The sequence below is a fragment of the Parasteatoda tepidariorum genome, chromosome 5 (assembly GCF_982258835.1).
Source record: "Parasteatoda tepidariorum strain Cologne lab strain chromosome 5, Ptep-v5.0, whole genome shotgun sequence".
NCBI classification, from domain to species: Eukaryota; Metazoa; Arthropoda; class Arachnida; order Araneae; family Theridiidae; genus Parasteatoda; species Parasteatoda tepidariorum.
Window position 1 is genome coordinate 119355118 of NC_141759.1, and position 21135 is coordinate 119376252.

The 21135-nt window shown below is 29.3% G+C and overlaps 1 protein-coding gene and 1 long non-coding RNA gene across 7 annotated transcripts in view; one reads left to right on the plus strand and one right to left on the minus strand.

Moving 5' to 3' along the window:
• Positions 1-8010, plus strand: part of LOC147810108 (WD repeat domain-containing protein 83-like) — a 45653-nt gene extending 37643 nt beyond the window's left edge. For 4 of the 6 annotated variants that reach the window (XM_087164999.1, XM_087165001.1, XM_087164998.1 and 1 more), the window contains 2 exons: positions 1931-2054; positions 5005-8010. The gene's annotated coding sequence lies outside the window, so the exon portion shown is untranslated. The remainder of the gene's footprint in view (positions 1-1930; positions 2055-5004) is intronic. The other 2 variants (XM_087165002.1, XM_087165003.1) reach the window with 1 other exon arrangement.
• On the minus strand, positions 6845-11228 carry LOC147810109 (uncharacterized). The gene is made up of 2 exons (XR_015434228.1): positions 10842-11228; positions 6845-9899 (listed from the first exon to the last, which is right to left on the minus strand). It is a non-coding gene; the product is annotated as an uncharacterized LOC147810109 (long non-coding RNA).
• Positions 11229-21135: the final 9907 nt, after the last annotated feature.

Consider the following 21135-nt stretch of genomic DNA (forward strand, 5'->3'; position numbering starts at 1 on the left):
GAAAACCGGAAAAATCAGTTATCCGGAATAGCGATGGTCCCGATCGTTCCGGATAATCGGTTCCCTACTGTATTTATAATTTGTTTTGTTGCAATGTAAATTTTTTTTTAAAGTTTTAGATTGTTACGCTATTATTTTTATTCCTTAAAGATAAGCAAATTGTTACATAAAATATAAATCTACTCAACTGAATGATCCTTAGATTTTAATAATAATTTTAGTTAGTTAACATTGCAACTTAATATACTGTTTTTAATTTTTGTTCAATTTTAGGTTACTTTAAAATTACTTCCTGTTTTTTGCCAGAATATTTAGTAACATTAAAGTTAATTCTTAATAACTGCTTTGGCTGGAAATAATTTTGTTAAAGTTCATCATAAAAGTATATCTGACACATTTGCTGATTTAATAGCGGAATTTAAAAACTTGTTGTAATAATTACTTCTTATTTACTTTTCCTTTTTAATATACATGAAAAAAAATTACAAATCCTAATTTCTGCACTTAATTTTACAATTCATTTTCAATGAAATAATTAAAAATGGAATGCCGATTAGTTTCATACATTAACTTTTACAATATGAATGACTTTAGCTTTTAACAACCTGAAAATGTTTTTCAAAAAACCCCGACCCAGGTTTGCAAAAATTACCTAGTACTTCTTTGGCAAGCCCTGTTAATTAATACAAATATATCAGTTCTTAAATTATAATAAAAATTTTTTTTTATTTTTTTATTTAATGATTTTTTTAGAAAGGTAAATAATTTGCACTGTCACTGGTGGCATATGTAGTATATTCGATGATAAACAATCATACTATTTTTAAAGTCCTTAATTTTTTTTAAAAATTGCTTAATTTTTTCATAGTATGGTCCTTAAAAATGCTTAATTTTTGCTTTGTTAAAAGAGTGGAAACCCTGCAGTAGAAGCTACAAACTTCTCCAAAATATGCACATAATCAAAAAAAGAATCAATAAAGTTTTTTTTTTGTGTCAATAAATACCTCTGTAATGCTTCCCAATTGACCAAGGCCTGTGATGCTTTAGGTACAGACACGTTTTCTTCTGAACATTCTTCATCATCACTGCTATCAAGAAGCAATTTTTCTTTGTTTTCTTGAATGATAAGAACAATATCATGTTCTGTCAATGCTTCACATGTTCTAACATCATCGTCTGCAACAACATGAATGGGTTGGGTTTAGTCTTTACAGGGTGGCTCTTTCCGAGTGATTCATCTTTTTTGACCTGTCCCTTAAATATCTGAAACTTTTTATTTTGAAGGTGCAAAAATATTTTAAATCTCAGATTATTGTTTGAAGTATGGAAAATTGTCTTGATCATGCAATAAAATGAGACTTGTTGCTTATTTTCACCTTCGTTAAATTTGATTACCCATTTTGTAAAATCAGTATTTTTAATCCATTGTTTCTATGGAGATTCGGAAAATATTTTTTACATAGGAATTTTTGCTAAAACAGGATTTAAATATACAGACATTGCCCCCAACCTAATTAACGCCAGAACACATTTCCAACTGTCAAGCCATTCTGGCTGCACTTTTTGAACTCTGCGCACCCTCAAAGGACATCTCATACGGTCTCCGAAACTCGCAAAGTTCATTCTTGAAACTTTTGGAAATATTTAGCACTGCCATACACAAGACAACAATAAAATTGAGCAAAATTTTTTTTGATACATAAAATTATTGAATGATAAGAACAGCAATGAAAAATAATTCTTTTAATGCTGTTTCTCTTCATTTATCTCAGAGAAAAGAACTACTTCTTTAAATTTGTAATGACAAAACTGTAATACTTTTCCCGTATATACCTGACATATTATAAGGCCATTATGTATAAAATCATAATATTTTCATATATTCCATTGGTAATTACTGCAGAGTTGATAACTTTTGTTTTTGTCACAGGTTTGCTATAGAGTGTTGATGCTGTTATGTGGATAGTCAGCCAACCTTGGCTGTGAAAATTTTATTTGAAATGAAACATTATGGTGTACAGCCTAATGCAGTAACTTATAGTTTTTATAACAAAGTATGATTTAAATTTTTGTTAAAATGCTGCCTGTTTTTTGTTAAATGCCTATTTTCGTCTTTGACATTTAGTCTACTGATAAAATAAGTTTGCCTTGCTAAAATTGAAATTAGTTTGTAGTTCACAGGTGCGCAGATACCCTGAACAGAGGTACACAACCTACAACTGCTTGTTTTTCAGCCAAAAAATGGAAAAAAATATACACTCAGCAAATGAAATATAATTTCAGTAAAGCCTGGAAAAAAATAGAAATTATTTTAAACTCCATTATGTGCTAACTCAAAGCGTCAAAAGATATAAATCTTTCAACATTTTAAATCTTTTAATAGGAAATTTTGTTTTGAAAATATTTTCGATACAGAAAATTTGGTGCCTGCAAGATTATAGGGCTCATGAAGCCAACACGTAGAAACAATGCACAAACAACCAATTAAACACATAGGTATGTGAAATATGAGACTTTCATAATCATTATTAATAACTAATATTATCAAATCTGATAATATCATGATCATCATTAATAATGTAACCATAAAAATATATTAACAAATCTTATACATAACAGACAATAAATACTGAATATGATTTTAATGCAAGAGTTGAGAAATTTTATTGGAGTGGTGAAGATATAAATCAAAGTAAAAGTAATACAAATTAATAAAATAAAGACGATGAATTCCTTGAAAAATATTGTTGTATGCTCCTAACTATCAGTACTTTTGAAAATACATTGTAATACTGAAATTTGGTACTTGTCGGCTATAGGCATGAATATTCTCGTACGCAACAATCCAAGTATTCGCCAATGTCAACTGACAAATACTGATAATTTTCTTAGTTAAAACGAATGAAATTCATTGAAGAATAAAGATTAAATTATTTATACATTTGAAAAAATGATAAAGCAACAGATAATTTTATTGAAGAAGATAAAAATGTTAATACTTTATTTGAAAATATTTCACAAAAGTCTTAAATCAGTTAAAGAAAAAATTAATATTTTTTTAATGACACTAAGCTTCAATTAAATTAATTAAAAGTTGATGTAAAATAAAAGAATTTTATTATTTTTTGTTGCTGCTACTGGGAAGTTAATTTTTTGACCAGCAGTTTTCATTCGATAAAAGATGTTTTACGTTGTATTCCTTACGAAATGATACAGAAAAACAAACCAAAATTTTCTTCGTCCCAAAAGAAAAATCTCTCTGCAAGAACTCTGTAAAGTTCTGTGGCAATGTCGCTGTGATTCTGCCACAGGGAATGCATGTGAATGAAAACTTAGGGGAAAAAAAGATTGTGCTGGTAAGGGTGGAACCAATACATTGTTAACAAGATTTCATGTAACTAACAAAAATTAAATTTTAGATTAGCGAATCTCTGAGAAAATTTTGTCGTAATATAAATTATTGATTCGCAGAAGTCTGCAAATCAATAATTTATATTACAGTCTTAAAATTCACGAATTTCTATTAATTAGCACAGGAATCACATGTAGGATATAACCAATATTCGCCGTTTTTACTGAAAATTATTTTATTATTATTATAATGACTAATAATAAAGTTACAGTTAATCAATTCAATAAAATTTTTGAAAAAATTTCACATTTGCTATGTAAATGGCACATTCACAGGACCTGGCAAAGACAATTATCAACTAAGGTTAAAGATGTATATTTACAAAATGAACTATACATAGGTTTATTATCTCTTACAAAAGCGAAATCTTTGTTCATTTTTAAATAAACTTCAGTTGTTTATACAGAAGCACAAAATTGTTGCTATACTGTTTATCTCTTATTTTGTACAAAATTATTGCTCACCACAGTTCTACAACTAGTTTCTACAGTAGGCAGTGCTCCCGCCAATCAAGCAGTTGACTGTGAGCTCATTTATGTCGTATGTAAAGAAAATAAATGTTAAAAAATCTGTGCTACGATTAACTATTAAATGTTGTCATGTAATATCCTGTTATTTATGTCTAAACTCTGATGGATTCTCCAATAGAAATATTAAATAAAATTAATCAGACACTACCCCTCTCTTTCAGACGTAATTAACCTGACTAAATTTAAGACTTGTAAAAGAATTGAAAAATAAAAAACCGAGCAGCAAACCTGTCATAACAATAATTTATTTAATTCCGTTGCCAAATTCATAGTTCTTAATGTAACAAAAAAGTTTAATCGGTTCAGTTGTTTTGGAATCAAAGAAAATTTGGGTGCTTTAGAAAAATGAGAGTCAACTATATTCACTGAAAATTTTAAACCGATTTCGTTTTTGAACAGTTAAAAAAGTTGTTTGATTTTTACGTATTGATAAAACTTAATAGTTGAAAAAGTTTGGTGTCTAATATTTCCAACTTACTATCAATTTGATCACTACATAGCAAATTTTAAATATGGATATCCTTCTTGTTCAATTAACTCAACAATTCATTTTAAACAGTTGGTACCTATAATATATATAAATTTCTCCCCTACTACGTAATCTATAAAGCAAAGTAAATAAACCTATAGATAGGGGTAAAACAAAAACATAAGAGTAAATATTTTTGGAGAATCTAAAATAAAGAAAAATGGGAGTTCATAATTATGATTTCAAAGTTTACCCTCATCCTGCACTCAGGGGTGAAAGATCAAGTTTGTTATCCTAGACTGCTTATTTAAAATATTGCTTAAATCGTGTTGAAATGAATTTTACTTGTGTGATTATTATTTAAAACAATCCCTTATTACAGACAAAACGCAATTGCTTTTATATGCTTTAGGAAGTTCTTTTGTGTTATTTATAACTATTATTTGCTATCAATTATTTTTCTTATTTACTAAAGCATGTATAGCTACTTGTAATATTAAAAACAATGTAACTTTGATAATAATATTTTTAATAAATTATTTTAAATGTTTGGTGAATTCTATTGCTAATTCTTAAATATATTTTAATTTCAGCTGTTGTTGATTTCTTTTAAACTGTAATGTCATATTCTCCAAGACATGACTGCAAAACGAGATCCTGGAAGAAAATGATACAGAAATGACCGGGATGAAAATAAGTTTAATTGGAAGGTGTATTATCCCATTTTTGGTTCGACTATGGTCAAAGAAAACATGAAAATGCTAAAGAAAAATTCTCATGTTTTGCTACTGCAAGATGGGAGGTTGCTGCGACCTTTCATACAGTTTCACTCTTGGCCATTCGTCATATTTATGAAAATTTATTTTCTCATGTTTTATTTAATCGTGTCTTAGTTTAAATTTCTAATTTTTTTGTAGTTATTAAATTGTAAAACTCTAAGGATTGGTGGGCAATGAATAGAAGGGGGCATAGCCTTTAATGTAGTTAAAATAAACTATGAAAAAAATATATATATAGGCATAAAAATTGGAGTATTAAATAAAACTTAGAAAAAAGAGTGAGAAGATCGCTGGAAAAGAACTGCTTTAGAATTTTCAAGGACTAGCGAGCTAGAGTAGAACCCTCTTCTGATTTTAAAAGAAAGCATTAAGAACTTATCAGCGATAGAAATTACTCGTCCATTAAATTTGTGGGAGACTCTTACAAAATTCCTTCACTGCCATGAGGAGAAAAAAGTGACTAATGTAAGCTGTGAATTATCATTTTAAACTAGTCATTTTTCTACATCTGTTTATATGCTGGTTTTATTTTATTTATTGGCTTGGAAAAATTAGGCATAAAGTCACGTTTACTATATCTGTATTTATTTTATTAATCACCACTTCAATTACTTCATTATTGACCATAACAAGCTTATGAATTGTAAAAATATTAACAACAAAATGTCTTTTTTTCCATGTAAGGTGATAATTTACTTAGTCATTTATAATTCAGTCAAATACATTTCATTTCATTTGCATTTGCCAATTAGTAGTATAAATTGTCTTACCATATTAAGTAATGCTTTATCATTCTGTATTTATACTCATTTATATTTTGAGATTGAATAATAGTATTAGAACAAAAGATAAAATTTATATTTAGCTTATTGGTTTTGTTTAACTATTTTTTCATTATTTTATTTCAATAGCATGTTTTTCTTGTCACACAATATATTTAATTTTTTATATATCTCAATTAATTAATTTTTTCTTCAAACTTCAATCTCTGTTTTTTTATCCGTGCATTCTGTTAAATTGATTTTAAATAAATCTTAGTTCTGGAACTAGGTTATTATTATTTTGCAGATTTAAACTTATTTTTCTTCAATAATGTATTTTTTCATGGCATGCATATAAGTAACTAAAGTATACCATTTACTAAATAAGCAAGAAAGGTTTAAGCAATTAAAGTATATCTTGTCCCACGTTTAGGGCTTTTGATTTTAATTTTTTAAAGAAAAATTTTCTCCCCAGAGAATATTGTTTTTTATTTATTTATATTTTAAAAAAGCATATTTTTTTTTATGGGAGATGCTTGAATTCTTTTTTTCTTAAAAATTTTTTTGTAAAATATTCTATAGTGAGAGAATTTGTTATCATGAGTGATATTGAGAAATTTTAAAAAGTTAGCTTTTTATTTATTTATTTGAGACATTTTTAATAATTTTTTGTGTGGCTTAGTTGTTTTAAGAAGATTTTATTAGTAAACTTTAATTCTTTAAGTAAACAAGCTCTCAAATATTTTAATATTTGTTTGATTTTATGCCTTCTTTTGATGGTGTGAAAGGTTTTCATTCTAAATTTTTCCTTAAATTGAGTGGTTTCATTCCTTTTTTTAGAGAGTATGTTTTTTTTATAACAAGACTTCATTTATTTTTAGCAAAAATTATATGGAACACAGTGAAAGAGCGTCCGGCAACCTAATTCCATACATTTCCCCATAGAAAGGCACTGCCACGCGTGTTTCGGAAACAAGGATTGGGACCCTTGGCTAATCTTTCGCAATCAAGTTTATTCTAGTTTGATTTTCCGTAAAAAAATTAATTCAATTTTAGGTCAGAGAATGTGAATTATTTATTTTTTGTAAATATTACTTTTATTTTACAAACCTACTTAGCTAGCAGTAAAATATTTATTTTCAGAGATCATATTTTAAGTTTCATGTATTTTAAATTTGTTTTATTTGTAACCTTTTATAATTCCTGATTTCTCTTTTTTTATTTTAGCATTTCTTACCTTCAGTCACCATACTTTTACATAAATGAAATTAATTTATAATGAATTTTGCATACTTCGCTCTATTTTATTTGAGTGATTCTATATATTCTTAAACCCTTTTACTGCTGTTGCCATCAGACTCTATAATGTTTTCGTATTTTTGCACTTTTTGTATTTTATATACTTTTCTGTTTTTCTTGATTTTAATAAACATTTACCCGTATGCCCTAAATTGGGGCAAGTCGGGGTAAATATTTCATATTCTTAAACCCTGTATTATATGTTTATTGACGAATGTAAGTTACTCAAAATTTTCACAAGAACCAACTTTCAAAATGTGTAATTCTGAAGTATCATGCCATGACATGACATATCATTAAATTTCCACCATTATTCAACTGTATCACAACTTATGTTGGGATTGGCTTTTCACCAGAAAATTAATTCTTGAAAGCATTGATAGCTCAATTAAAGATATAAAAACTAATTTACTTTCATTTTATGATTTAAAATTTATTGTGAATATATAATGTTAAAAATCATGTTAAAATGAGAAAAACTAAAACAAAACTTGACATGTAATAAATTTTTTGCACCATAAGAAATATTCTAGGACAATGATTGACAAAACACGAGAGTATTGACCTGTAGTGCACATATAAAAGAAGTATTTAAATAGTTTCTGGAATTAAGCTGTACTCCGTGCTGGACAATTTATTTTCTCATTTTAAAATGAGCTGAAAATTTGTGATTCGTTTATTTTGTTCAGCTTACTTAGTATGTTACTTAATGTATCTCTTATCTTTCATGAAATAAATACTTATAAATAGCAAAACACTATTTGGGCTTTATTTTTTTAAACTGTGTCTTTAATTTTGTTCAATGCATATTAAGTCTAATGAGTGTTCACATAAATTAGTTTATATGAAATATTTATTTATACATTTTAAGAAAAATGATGTAGAGAGAATTTCCAAATTTCTGAAAAAATGAATTTATAAATCTTAAAACATTTGCATTACAGCTTTTTCTGGAGCCTGTAGTGTGAGGACTAATTAGTATATATTTGTGCTGGTTTTCGCGATGGAAGCATGTAACAAATTAAATAATTTGCTTTTAACAAAACAAAGTCGCTTTTGTTTTTCATAAACCAGGAAATCCCTCATAGGAGAGAGTGTTCATAAATGAGTCAATTTTCAGTTAGTTTTGTAATATTTTCGATTTGATTTCTTCAGCTCAAAATTTTATGTTTATTTTATATATTTGGTTACCTGAAAAATTTATAAAAATTGGATTAGAAAATGCTTACTGTGAATAATAGATAAACAAAGAATAGAAATTTAGCCCATTCAATTTCAACACATGAGGTTGAGCAACAGCGATGCAAAAATATAGATTTTGTTACATTTATATACAAAGTGTTTTTCATCAAATATTTATATGCTTATATAAAAAATAATCTTTGTTTTATGAAAACAGATTTTAAGAATAACAGGTTTAAATTTAGAAAACTATTTTCAATTGAAATCACAAAACAGAAGCAGATTACATTAGTCTAATAATAAATTTGTAGCAAGTAATATGTATGCATATACATATAGCATATATGCATATACAGATGTGCAAAAAAACTACATTTTTGTACTTAATTACAACTATTTTATTATAAATATAGTTAATTACAACCACTTATTTTTAAAAAATATATCGATTACTTTCCTATCTTTAGAAGACGGACTTTGTTGGAGAACATAAATCACACACGCGTTGAAAATGGTTTTGAATAAGGAAATTGTTTATTTAAGCATGAATTATCATAAAATATTTATTCATGTTTACACGAGCGAGTATGTAATTCTAAGCCATTTTTAGCAAATTATTTTAACCTTCAGCTTCATGTATTTCTCAACAATATTTAAGAAACATTAAAAAATCATAAATTATTTTCAATTTTGATAGGTGTTTAATGCTTTTTTATTTACTCTAAAATACAAAGTGATTAAAAAATTACACAGAATGTATATATTCCCTTCTATTGAATTAACATCAATGCTTCAGAAATGTACATTCACATATAATTTTTAACACAACAATAATTTTATTTTTAAAAGTGAGACAAAAATAATTATGCATTAAAAAGAAATAATTTTTTATTTAGATATAAATTCAACATAATGTTCTGAGAAGAAACTCTTCAACATAGGAATTCAAATTAGCATTTAGTGGATGTATAATGTCAAGGAGAAAAATATTTTTTTGACGTAACAAGGTTTTCAACATATTGAGTGTATACTGTAATACACAATTCTCATTGCATCCTGATATATTTAAGTAAAAGCTTAATCCTTAATTAGAAAATATTCTTTGATTGTTGAATAATTTTCCTTCTATACATTTTTTTTAAGAGATATGTCTTAACAAAACAAAAATAAATGATATAAAAGTTGAATTTTTTTCATAAGAATTTGAAAAATCAACAATCCTGCTCATAAGTCAAACCTTTTAAAAAGTAGACATTTCTTTATATTGCGGACAATTTTAGTTACAATAACCAGATATTATAATAATAGTTTTTATTTTTATCCAACTTTTATCTGATGTAGAAAATTCTTCATTGATGATACCACTACAATTCATTTATCAGTAAAAAGAATTGTGACAATTTATTTCAAGTTTCCAGCCAACATTAGTTTCTATAAGTATGTCTTAGTATAAAACAGGAACAGGACCTAGAATAACACAACAATAAAACAACGTATTAATACATACATAATCACATATATTTGATAAACAGATTAAAACTACATCTAGTAATCAATAAAAACGCTATCTAAATTAATTTGATTTAACCTGTTCGATTCTAAATATCAATGAAATTTTCTTTCAAACAACTAAGCTTGATAAAAAAAAACTTGTTTAAAGAATGAGAAAATAGATATATAGTTTTTTTTTAATTGGGAGCAGAAAATTGTTTTAATCATTTATGTACTTCAATATCAAATTTCTTTTCGAAGGGATAGCATAGAGCAATTTTAAACTATAGCTATGTCAGATAATGGACATAAAGAACATATAGCCATTATTTTATACCAATTAGTGCAAAGCAACTCGTTAAACCTATTTATTAAATAGAAAGATCTAATGGAAAAAATATACATGCTTCAAATTGTCTGATCCAACATTATAAAAAATTTTTTTTGTCTTATTTTATACTTTTTACATATGCTGTACTCTTACTTACCACTAAAAAATAATTAAAAAGGTAAAAATAAAAATTATCAAAAGAAAATGTATCTCATTTATTTATCATTTCTTGAACATACATATTATGGGAAAGCTGCTATTTTATAGAATATCTATCCAAGGTACTTAATTCACTTTATATACAAGCTTACTACTATTTCACTGCAACTGTTAAAGTTTAAATAAATTTCAATTTAGAATTTAATGCTACTGTATTTAATTAAAAACTTCTTAAGTTTAGAAAATATGTCCAAAAGTACGTTAGTAGAAGTTATTTGATTTAAATACTGATAAGTATTGAACAATAGAAGCTAGCACTTGACTTGAAGAAAAGCCGCAGTTTTGTGAAAAATAACTTTTATTGAAGAACACAACGATTTTGTGTCACTTTGATGATTGTTCTCTCTCAAAAAATTAAATATTGTGACCTTTTTCCCTGCCTAAGACCTGTTTTTATCCTTCCTCTCGGCAACGACGTTAGATATATGTTACAGTGAATGACCGAAGTCTCGAAAATGTCAACATTCACCGGTGAATGTCAACAATCACTTAGTCGCTTTGGTGAATTTCCGAAATATTTATTACATTCGATTTGCTATAAATTTATTCGTGGATATAATTACATTTATTCGATATTTTAATACTTACTGACGATAGATCAGAAGAAACATCACTGTTTGGAGTATCGGACCATACATTTACATTTGCCCGGTATACCCAACACTGATGTTTTTTTAAGGTCAAGTACCATTGCCCGGTATATATTTGCCCGATACTCCAAACACTGATGTTTCTTCTAATCTATCGTCAGTAAGTACAGAATAAATATAAATATATCATACAGAATAAATATAAATATATCAAACAAATATAATAATATCAACGAATAAATTATTATAAAATTGGATATAACAAATATTTCGGACATTCACCAAAGCGACTATGTGATTGTTGACATACACCGGTGAGGGTCCGAATGTACAAGAATGTAACGAAATATTCGATTTTTCACCTGCGTATTTGGTGTTTGTCGAAATTCACCGGTGAAAGTCAACAACCACCTATTTCGGTCATTCGCCGTAACACACACACACACACACATATATATATATATATATATATATATATATATATATATATATATATATATATATATATATATATATATATATATATACATACATAAAAGAGTGCATCAACGTGACACATAAAAAAAAGAGCCAGAACAGATTTACAAACACATATTGTTAGCCCAAAAGACATAATATAAAATTTATCATTTAATTCAGTCAATTGAGCATAAAAATATTATACAATCGTATAAACTTAAAATACAATATTCTGTTAATATTTAAAGACATTCTAATTTATAAAATTTGAAACACAAGAAAGATTTTTTTTTAAATGTAGCTGACTCAAATTTAGTCTTTAAGATGACTTTGTATGATGTGCAAGACATTCCAAAGATTAATATTTTTCAGAAATATTATTTCAATGCCCACCACTTTTGGCAACATATGGCACGTGACAGGCACTATTGTTTATTTCAGTTTTGTGGGTCCCATTAAGGTGAATCAACGTCACCCCTAAAAGGACAGATAGATTTCATCAATGCACAAAGCGGGATTCGAATCCAGTACCTTCCAGGTACAAGACCAATTACAGCGTGGTCAACACTTTAAAAAACATAAAACACCATATTTGAAATAATTTATAAACACAGAAACTGTTCTACACGAACAGTTTCTGTGTTAATAAACTCGATTAAAAGCACAATAAAATTGGACATATATCCAAATTTTAGTACAGTTAGTAATTTTACTACAAAAAAATTATTTTTATTTATAGGAACCATTAATATATCGAAAAACATATTCAATAAATAATATAATGTAAAATAAACAAAAGAAAAAAAATAAAAAGTTTTAAAAATTGGCCATAGCCGAGGTTCGAACCCACACCCCCTCGCTTAAGGCATAAGTCACTAGCACACGGTCTTAGCCGCTTGACCACGTTTATACGGGGGATCGTGCGACTACATAGCTTCAAGTATCCTCTCCCGGTTAGTTAAAAAAAGACTTAAGGAGCCTTTGCAGCCTCAATCGAAGACAAATTTCGATCCTAGTTTGAAATTTATAGCTTAATACTAAACGGAGCTAGATGGACTTAAAATTTGAGCCTTATTTCCGCCATTTTATTTTATATTTTATTCCATTATTCCTTCTTTCACCCAGAAAGACACTTGATTTCAAACACAGAACACATTTCGCTTGCTAAACTATTGTGAAAATATTGCAAAAGAAATTTAAAAAGATAATATAATAAAAATAAACCAAATTTCCAGGATTTTTCGAGTTTGCAAGCATTATTTGAAATTTCCAAAGTAAAAAAAATTATTTTTATGTAAGGAATTCTTTAATATATCGCAAAACACATTAAATAAATAATATATAGTAAAAAAAACAAAAGAAAAAAATATAAAAATTTTAAAAATTAACCTCTGCTGGGGATCGAACCCGCACCCCCTCGCTTAAGGCGGAAGTCACTAGCACGTGGTCTTAGCCGTTGAACCACGTTTACACGAAGATCGGGCTACTACATCGCTTCAAGTACCCTTTCTCGGTGAGCTAAAGGAAATACTAAAGGGGCGTTTGCAGCCCCCCTAATAGGTCTATAAAAATTTTCCTCTGTAGGGTGGTTATGCTCTTAGAGGCCAATTTTCAGTCCGAGCTTGAAATTTATAGCTTAATAATAAATGGAGTTAGATGGACTTAAAATTTGAACCTTTTTCCCGCATTTTATTTTATTTTTTATTCTATTATGCGTTCTTTCACAATGAAAGACACTTGACTTTAAGCATAGAACACACTTCGAATGCTAAACTATCGTGAAAATATTGTAAAAGGAATAAAAAAATATTATAATATAAATAAACTAATTTTCCCGGATTTTTCGAGTTTGCAAGCATTATTTGAAATTTCCCAAATAAAAAAATTATTTTTATGTAAGGAATTCTTTAATATATCGCAAAACACATTAAATAAATAATATATAGTAAAAAAAACAAAAGAAAAAAATATAAAAATTTTTAAAAATTAACCTCTGCTGGGGATCGAACCCGCACCCCCTCGCATACGGCGGAAGTCACTAGCACGCGGTCTTAGCCGTTGAACCACGTTTACACGAATATCGGGCTAATACATCGCTTCAAGTACCCATTCCCGGTGAGCTAAAGAAAAAACTTCAGGGGCGTTTGCAGCTCCCCTAATAGGTCTGCAAAAATTTTCCTTTGTAGGGTGGTTATGCTCTTAGAGGTCAATTTTCAGTCCGAGTTTGAAATTTATAGCTTAATAATAAATGGAGTTAGATGGACTTAAAATTTGAACCTTTTTCCCGCCATTTTATTTTATTTTTTATTCTATTATGCGTTTTTTCACCATGAAAGACGCTTGATTTTAAGCGTAGAGCACACTTCGAATGCTAAACTATCGTGAAAATATTGTAAAAGGAACAAAAAAATATTATAATATAAATAAACTAATTTTCCTGGATTTTTCGAGTTTGTAAGCATTATTTGCAATTTCCCAAATAAAAAAAATTTCTTTTATGTAAAGAATTCTTTAATATATCGCAAAACACATTAAATAAATAATATATATTGTAAAAAAAAAAAAAAAAATATAGAAAATTTTAAAAATTATCCTCTGCTGGGGATCGAACCCGCACCCCCTCGCTTGAGGCGTAAGTCACTAGCACGCGTTCTTAGCCGTTGAACCACGTTTAAGTGAAGTTCGGGCTACTACATCGCTTCAAGTACCCTTTCCCGGTGAGCTAAAGAAAAAACTTAAGGGGCGTTTGCAGCTCCCCTAATACGTCTATAAAACTTTTCCTTTGTAGGGTGGTTATGCTCATAGAGGCCAATTTTCAGTCCGAGCTTGAAATTTATAGCTTAATAATAAAGGGAGTTAGATGGACTTAAAATTTGAACCTTTTTCCCGAAATTTTATTTTAATTTTTATTCTGTTATGTTTTCTTTCACCATGAAAGACACTTGATTTTAAGCATAGAACACATTTCGAATGCTAAACTATCGTGAAAATATTGTAAAAGGAACAAAAAAATATTATAATATAAATAAACTAATTTTCCAGGATTTTTCGAGTTTGTAAGCATTATTTGAAATTTCCCAAATAAAAAAAATTCTTTTTATCTAAAGAATTCTTTAATATATCGAAAAACACTGTAAATAAATAATATATAGTAAAAAAAAATATATGTATATGAAAATTTTTAAAAATTAACCTCTGCTGGGGATCGAACCCGCTCCCCATCGCTTAAGGCGGAAGTCACTAGCACGCGGTCTTAGCCGTTAAACCACGTTCACACGAAGATCGGGCTACTACATCGCTTCAAGTACCCTTTCCCGGTGAGCTAAAGAAAAAACTTAGGGGGCGTTTGCGACCCCCTAATAGGTCTATAAAAATTTTCCTTTGTAGGGTGGTTATGCTCATAGAGGCCAATTTTCAGTCCGAGTTTGAAATTTATAGCTTAATAATAAAGGGAGTTAGATGGACTTAAAATTTGAACCTTTTTCCCGCTTTTTTATTTTATTTTTTATTCTATTATGCGTTTTTTCACCATGAAAGACACTTGATTTTAAGCATAGAACACATTTCGAATGCTAAACTATCGTGAAAATATTGTAAAAGGAACAAAAAAATATTATAATATAAATAAACTAATTTTCCTGGATTTTTCGAGTTTGTAAGCATTACTTGAAATTTCCCAAATAAAAAAAATTCTTTGTATGCAAAGAATTCTTTAATATATCGAAAAACACATTAAATGAATAATATATAGTAAAAAAAACAAAAGAAAAAAATATAAAAAAATTTAAAAATTAACCTCTGCTGGGGATCGAACCCGCACCCCGTCGTTTACGGCGGAAGTCACTAGCACGCGGTCTTAGCCGTTGAACCACGTTTACACGAAGATCGGGCTACTACATCGCTTCAAGTACCCTTTCCCGGTGAGCTAAAGAAAAGACTAAAGGGGCGTTTGCAGCCCCCCTAATAAGTCTATAAAACTTTTCCTTTGTAGGGTGGTTATGCTCATAGTGGCCAATTTTCAGTCCGAGTTTGAAATTTATAGCTTAATAATAAAGGGAGTTAGATGGACTTAAAATTTGAACCTTTTTCCCGCCATTTTATTTTATTTTTTATTCTATTATGCGTTCTTTCACCATGAAAGACACTTGATTTTAAGCATAGAACACATTTCGAATGCTAAACTATCGTGAAAATATTGTAAAAGGAACAAAAAAATATTATAATATAAATAAACTAATTTTCCTGGATTTTTCGAGTTTGTAAGCATTATTTGAAATTTCCCAAATAAAAAAAATTCTTTTTATGTAAAGAATTCTTTAATATATCAAAAAACACATTAAATAAATAGTATATAGTAAAAAAAACAAAATAAAAAAATATAAAAAATTTTAAAAATTAACCTCTGCTGGGGATCGAACCCGCACCCCTTCGCTTGAGGCGGATGAAACTAGCACGCGGTTTAGCCGTTGAACCACGTTTGCACGAAGATTGGGCTACTACATCACTTCAAGTACCCTTTCCCGGAGAGCTAAAGAAAAGACTAAAGGGGCGTTTGCAGCCCCCCTAATCCGTCTATAAAACTTTTCCTTTGTAGGGTGGTTATGCTCATAGAGGCCAATTTTCAGTCCGAGCTTGAAATTTATAGCTTAATAATAAAGGGAGTTAGATGGACATAAAATTTGAACCTTTTTCCCGAAATTTTATTTTAATTTTTATTCTGTTATGCTTTCTTTCACCTTGAAAGACACTTGATTTTAAGCATAGAACACATTTCGAATGCTAAACTATCGTGAAAATATTGTAAAAGGAACAAAAAAATATTATAATATAAATAAACTAATTTTCCTGGATTTTGCGAGTTTGTAAGCATTATTTGAAATTTCCCAAATAAAAAAAATTCTTTTTATGTAAAGAATTCTTTAATATATCGAAAAACACTGTAAATAAATAATATATAGTAAAAAAAAAAATATATGAAAAATTTTAAAAATCAACCTCTGCTGGGGATCGATCCCGCTCCCCATCGCTTAAGGCGGAAGTCACTAGCAAGCGGTCTTAGCCGTTAAACCACGTTCACACGAAGAGCGGGCTACTACATCGCTTCAAGTACCCTTTCCCGGTGAGCTAAAGAAAAAACTTAAGGGGCGTTTGCGACCCCCTAATAGGTCTATAAAAATTTTCCTTTGTAGGGTGGTTATGCTCATAGAGGCCAATTTTCAGTCCGAGTTTGAAATTTATAGCTTAATAATAAAGGGAGTTGGATGGACTTAAAATTTGAACCTTTTTCCCGCTTTTTTATTTTATTTTTTATTCTATTATGCGTTCTATCACCATGAAAGACACTTGATTTTAAGCATAGAACACATTTCGAATGCTAAACTATCGTGAAAATATTGTAAAAGGAACAAAAAAAAATTATATTATAAATAAACTAATTTTCCTGGATTTTTCAAGTTTGTAAGCATTATTTGAAATTTCCCAAATAAAAAAAATTCTTTTTATGTAAAGAATTCTTTAATATATCGAAAAACACATTAAATAAATAGTATATAGTAAAAAAAACAAAAGAAAAAAATATAAAAAATTTTAAAAATTAACCTCTGCTGGGGATCGAACTCGCACCCCTTCGCTTGAGGCGGATGAAACTAGCACGCGGTTTAGCCGTTGAACCACGTTTGCACGAAGATTGGGCTACTACATCGCTTCAAGTACCCTTTCCCGGTGAGCTAAAGAAAAGACTAAAGGGGCGTTTGCAGCCCCCCTAATGCGTCTATAAAAATTTTCCTTTGTAGGGTGGTTTTGCTCATAGAGGCCAATTTTCAGTCCGAGTTTGAAATTTATAGCTTAATAATAAAGGGAGTTAGATGGACTTAAAATTTGATCCTTTTTCCCGCCATTTTATTTTATTTTTTATTCTATTATGCGTTCTTTCACCATGAAAGACACTTGATTTTAAGCATAGAACACATTTCGAATGCTAAACTATCGTGAAAATATTGTAAAAGGAACAAAAAAATATTATAATATAAATAAACTAATTTTCCTGGATTTTTCGAGTTTGTAAGCATTACTTGAAATTTCCCAAATAAAAAAAATTCTTTGTATGCAAAGAATTCTTTAATATATCGAAAAACACATTAAATAAATAATATATAGTAAAAAAAACAAAAGAAAAAAATATAAAAAAATTTAAAAATTAACCTCTGCTGGGGATCGAACCCGCACCCCGTCGTTTTCGGCGGAAGTCACGAGCACGCGGTCTTAGCCGTTGAACCACGTTTACACGAAGATCGGGCTACTACATCGCTTCAAGTACCCTTTCCCGGTGAGCTAAAGAAAAAACTTAAGGGGCATTTGCAGCCCCCCTAATAGGTCTATAAAAATTTTCCTTTGTAGGGTGGTTATGCTCATAGTGGCCAATTTTCAGTCCGAGTTTAAAATTTATAGCTTAATAATAAAGGGAGTTAGATGGACTTAAAATTTGAACCTTTTTCCCGCCATTTTATTTTATTTTTTATTCTATTATGCGTTCTTTCACCATGAAAGACACTTGATTTTAAGCATAGAACACATTTCGAATGCTAAACTATCGTGAAAATATTGTAAAAGGAACAAAAAAATATTATAATATTAATAAACTAATTTTCCTGGATTTTTCGAGTTTGTAAGCATTATTTGAAATTTCCCAAATAAAAAAAATTCTTTATATGTAAAGAATTCTTTAATATATCGAAAAACACATTAAATAAATAGTATATAGTAAAAAAACAAAAGAAAAAAATATAAAAAATTTTAAAAATTAACCTCTGCTGGGGATCGAATCCGCACCCCTTCGCTTGAGGCGGATGAAACTAGCACGCGGTTTAGCCGTTGAACCACGTTTGCACGAAGATTGGGCTACTACATCGCTTCAAGTACCCTTTCCCGGTGAGCTAAAGAAAAGACTAAAGGGGCGTTTGCAGCCCCCCTAATAAGTCTATAAAACTTTTCCTTTGTAGGGTGGTTATGCTCATAGAGGCCAATTTTCAGTCCGAGCTTGAAATTTATAGCTTAATAATAAAGGGAGTTAGATGGACTTAAAATTTAAACCTTTTTCCCGAAATTTTATTTTATTTTTTATTCTGTTATGTTTTCTTTCACCTTGAAAGACACTTGATTTTAAGCATAGAACACATTTCGAATGCTAAACTATCGTGAAAATATTGTAAAAGGAATAAAAAAATATTATAATATAAAAAAACTAATTTTCCAGGATTTTTCGAGTTTGTAAGCATTATTTGAAATTTCCCAAATAAAAAAATTATTTTTATGTAAAGAATTCTTTAATATATCGAAAAAAACATTAAATAAATAATATATAGTAAAAAAAAACAGAAGAAAAAAATATTAAAAATTTAAAATTAACCTCTGCTGGGGATCGAACCCGCACCCCATCGCTTACGGCAGAAGTCACTATCACGCATCCTTAGCCGTTGAACCACGTTTTCACGAAGCTCGGGCTACTACATTGCTTCAAGTACCCTTTCCCGGTGAGCTAAAGAAAAGACTAAAGGGGCGTTTGCAGCCCCCCTAATACGCCTATAAAAATTTTCCTTTGTAGGGTGGCTATGCTCATAGAGGCCAATTTTCAGTCCGAGTTTGAAATTTATAGCTTAATAATAAAGGGAGTTAGATGGACTTAAAATTTGAACCTTTTTCCCGCCATTTTTTTTTTTTCTATTTTGCGTTCTTTCACCCAGAAACACACTTGATTTTAAACATAGAACACTTCTGGGATGCTAAACTTTCGTGAAAATATTGTAAAAGGAGTAAAAAAAAATATTATAATATAAATAAACTAATTTTCAGGGATTTTCCCAGTTTTTAAGCATTATTTGAAATTTCTCAAATAAGAAAAATTATTTTTTACACGTAGGATCCTTTAATATATCGAAAAACACATTAAATAAAAATGGAAAAAAACAAAATAAAAAAAATAAAAAATTGACCTCAGCCGGGGTTCGAACCTGCAACCCCTCGCTTAGGCCGTAAGTCACTGACATGCAGTCTTAGCCGTTGAACCACATTTATACGGGGATTGGGATACTACATAGATTCAAGTACCTTCTCCTGGTAAGCTGAACAAAAGACTTAAGGGAAGGGGCATTTGTGGCCCCTCTATTTGGTCTATTAAAATTTCCCTTGGTAGGGTGGTCCGGCTCATCGAGGTCAACTTTCGATCAGAGTTTGAAGTTTATAGCTTAATATTAAAAGGAGTTAGATGGACTTGAAATTTGAACCATTTTCCCGCCATTTTATTTTATTTTTTATTCCATTATGCGTTCTTTCACCAAGAAACACACTTGCTTTCAAACACAGAACACATTTCGCATGCTAAACTATCGTGAAAATATTGTAAAAGAAGTTTAAAAAAATAATATAATAAAAATAAAAAAATTTTCAGGGATTTTTCGAGTTTTTCCACTTTGATGTGTTTCATTTTGCTGTAAGGGATTGAGAAGCACATTCTCAATCACAGGCAATCCTCAAACAGAAAATTAATTTGTCAGCAAGACCAATAATATCTGTAGGATTGTATGGTTTCTCTCTGTTGTGCTTTTATAATTGTCTCTTAAAGGGTGTAATAACCAGAAAACTTTAAATTAGCTCTAAAGTATCTAATACCTGTTCCCTATAACATCTAAAAAGACTAAATCACAATCATTTCATAATATCTATTAGTTGTGATGTGCTAAAACTGGTTGGTGAAAAATTATACGTGTTTAGTAAAATTATTATTCGATATAAACTTTGTCAATTTTCATGAAAGGACACATTTGGTATTAACTTTTATGAATTACAAGTCTTCGATTTCAATTTTTTTCTATTTTAAAAGTTTTTATTTTCATGCATATTTTAACTTAATTCTTCTTCTTAAAACTTTTACAATGTTCTATTAATAAACTTAGTTTTATCTGTATTAAGTCTTTTTTTTTTTTTTTAAATTTTTTTGGCTTAAGGACAACTTAGTGCGATTTATTTTACTTTTATTTATTTTACTTCTTACTAATTTATTTTACTTTTTTAATACCAAATAAATGAAAGGCTTGAGGCAAAATAATGCTAAATCACATTTTTTCCATCTTGCCACTCTAAAGCCTGGTTGGCAGGGCACTGGGCCGATGTCCAAGAGGGCGTGGGTTCGAGCCAAAGACTCCCCGTGTACTAAATGGTGACTGGTGCACATTAAATTTGTCTAGTCACAAAGTCATCCATGTTCCCATAGCAAATCATACCTCTGGGGGTACTGATCCAGGAGTTTCCTTGTCTTCTGGATTGGTTCAAAACTACACGGCTACGGAGTGAAATATTAGTACTCGTAAACCCAAAATTTTGTCGGCTGTTCAACGACGGTTATATATTGACCTCTCAATAAGATGACCTGGGTTTGAATTCCAGCGATGGCTTGTCGATACGAATTCTTCACCTGGCTTGCACTGACCACAGCGTTGACATAAAATATCCTCAATGGTAGATGGATCATGTGTTAGAGTTCCCTTGCTGCCAGGCTAACCATGCAGGGTTTCGTGTTTTTCCTTTCTCAAGTGCGGGTTAGTTCTATCAAAAAGTCTTC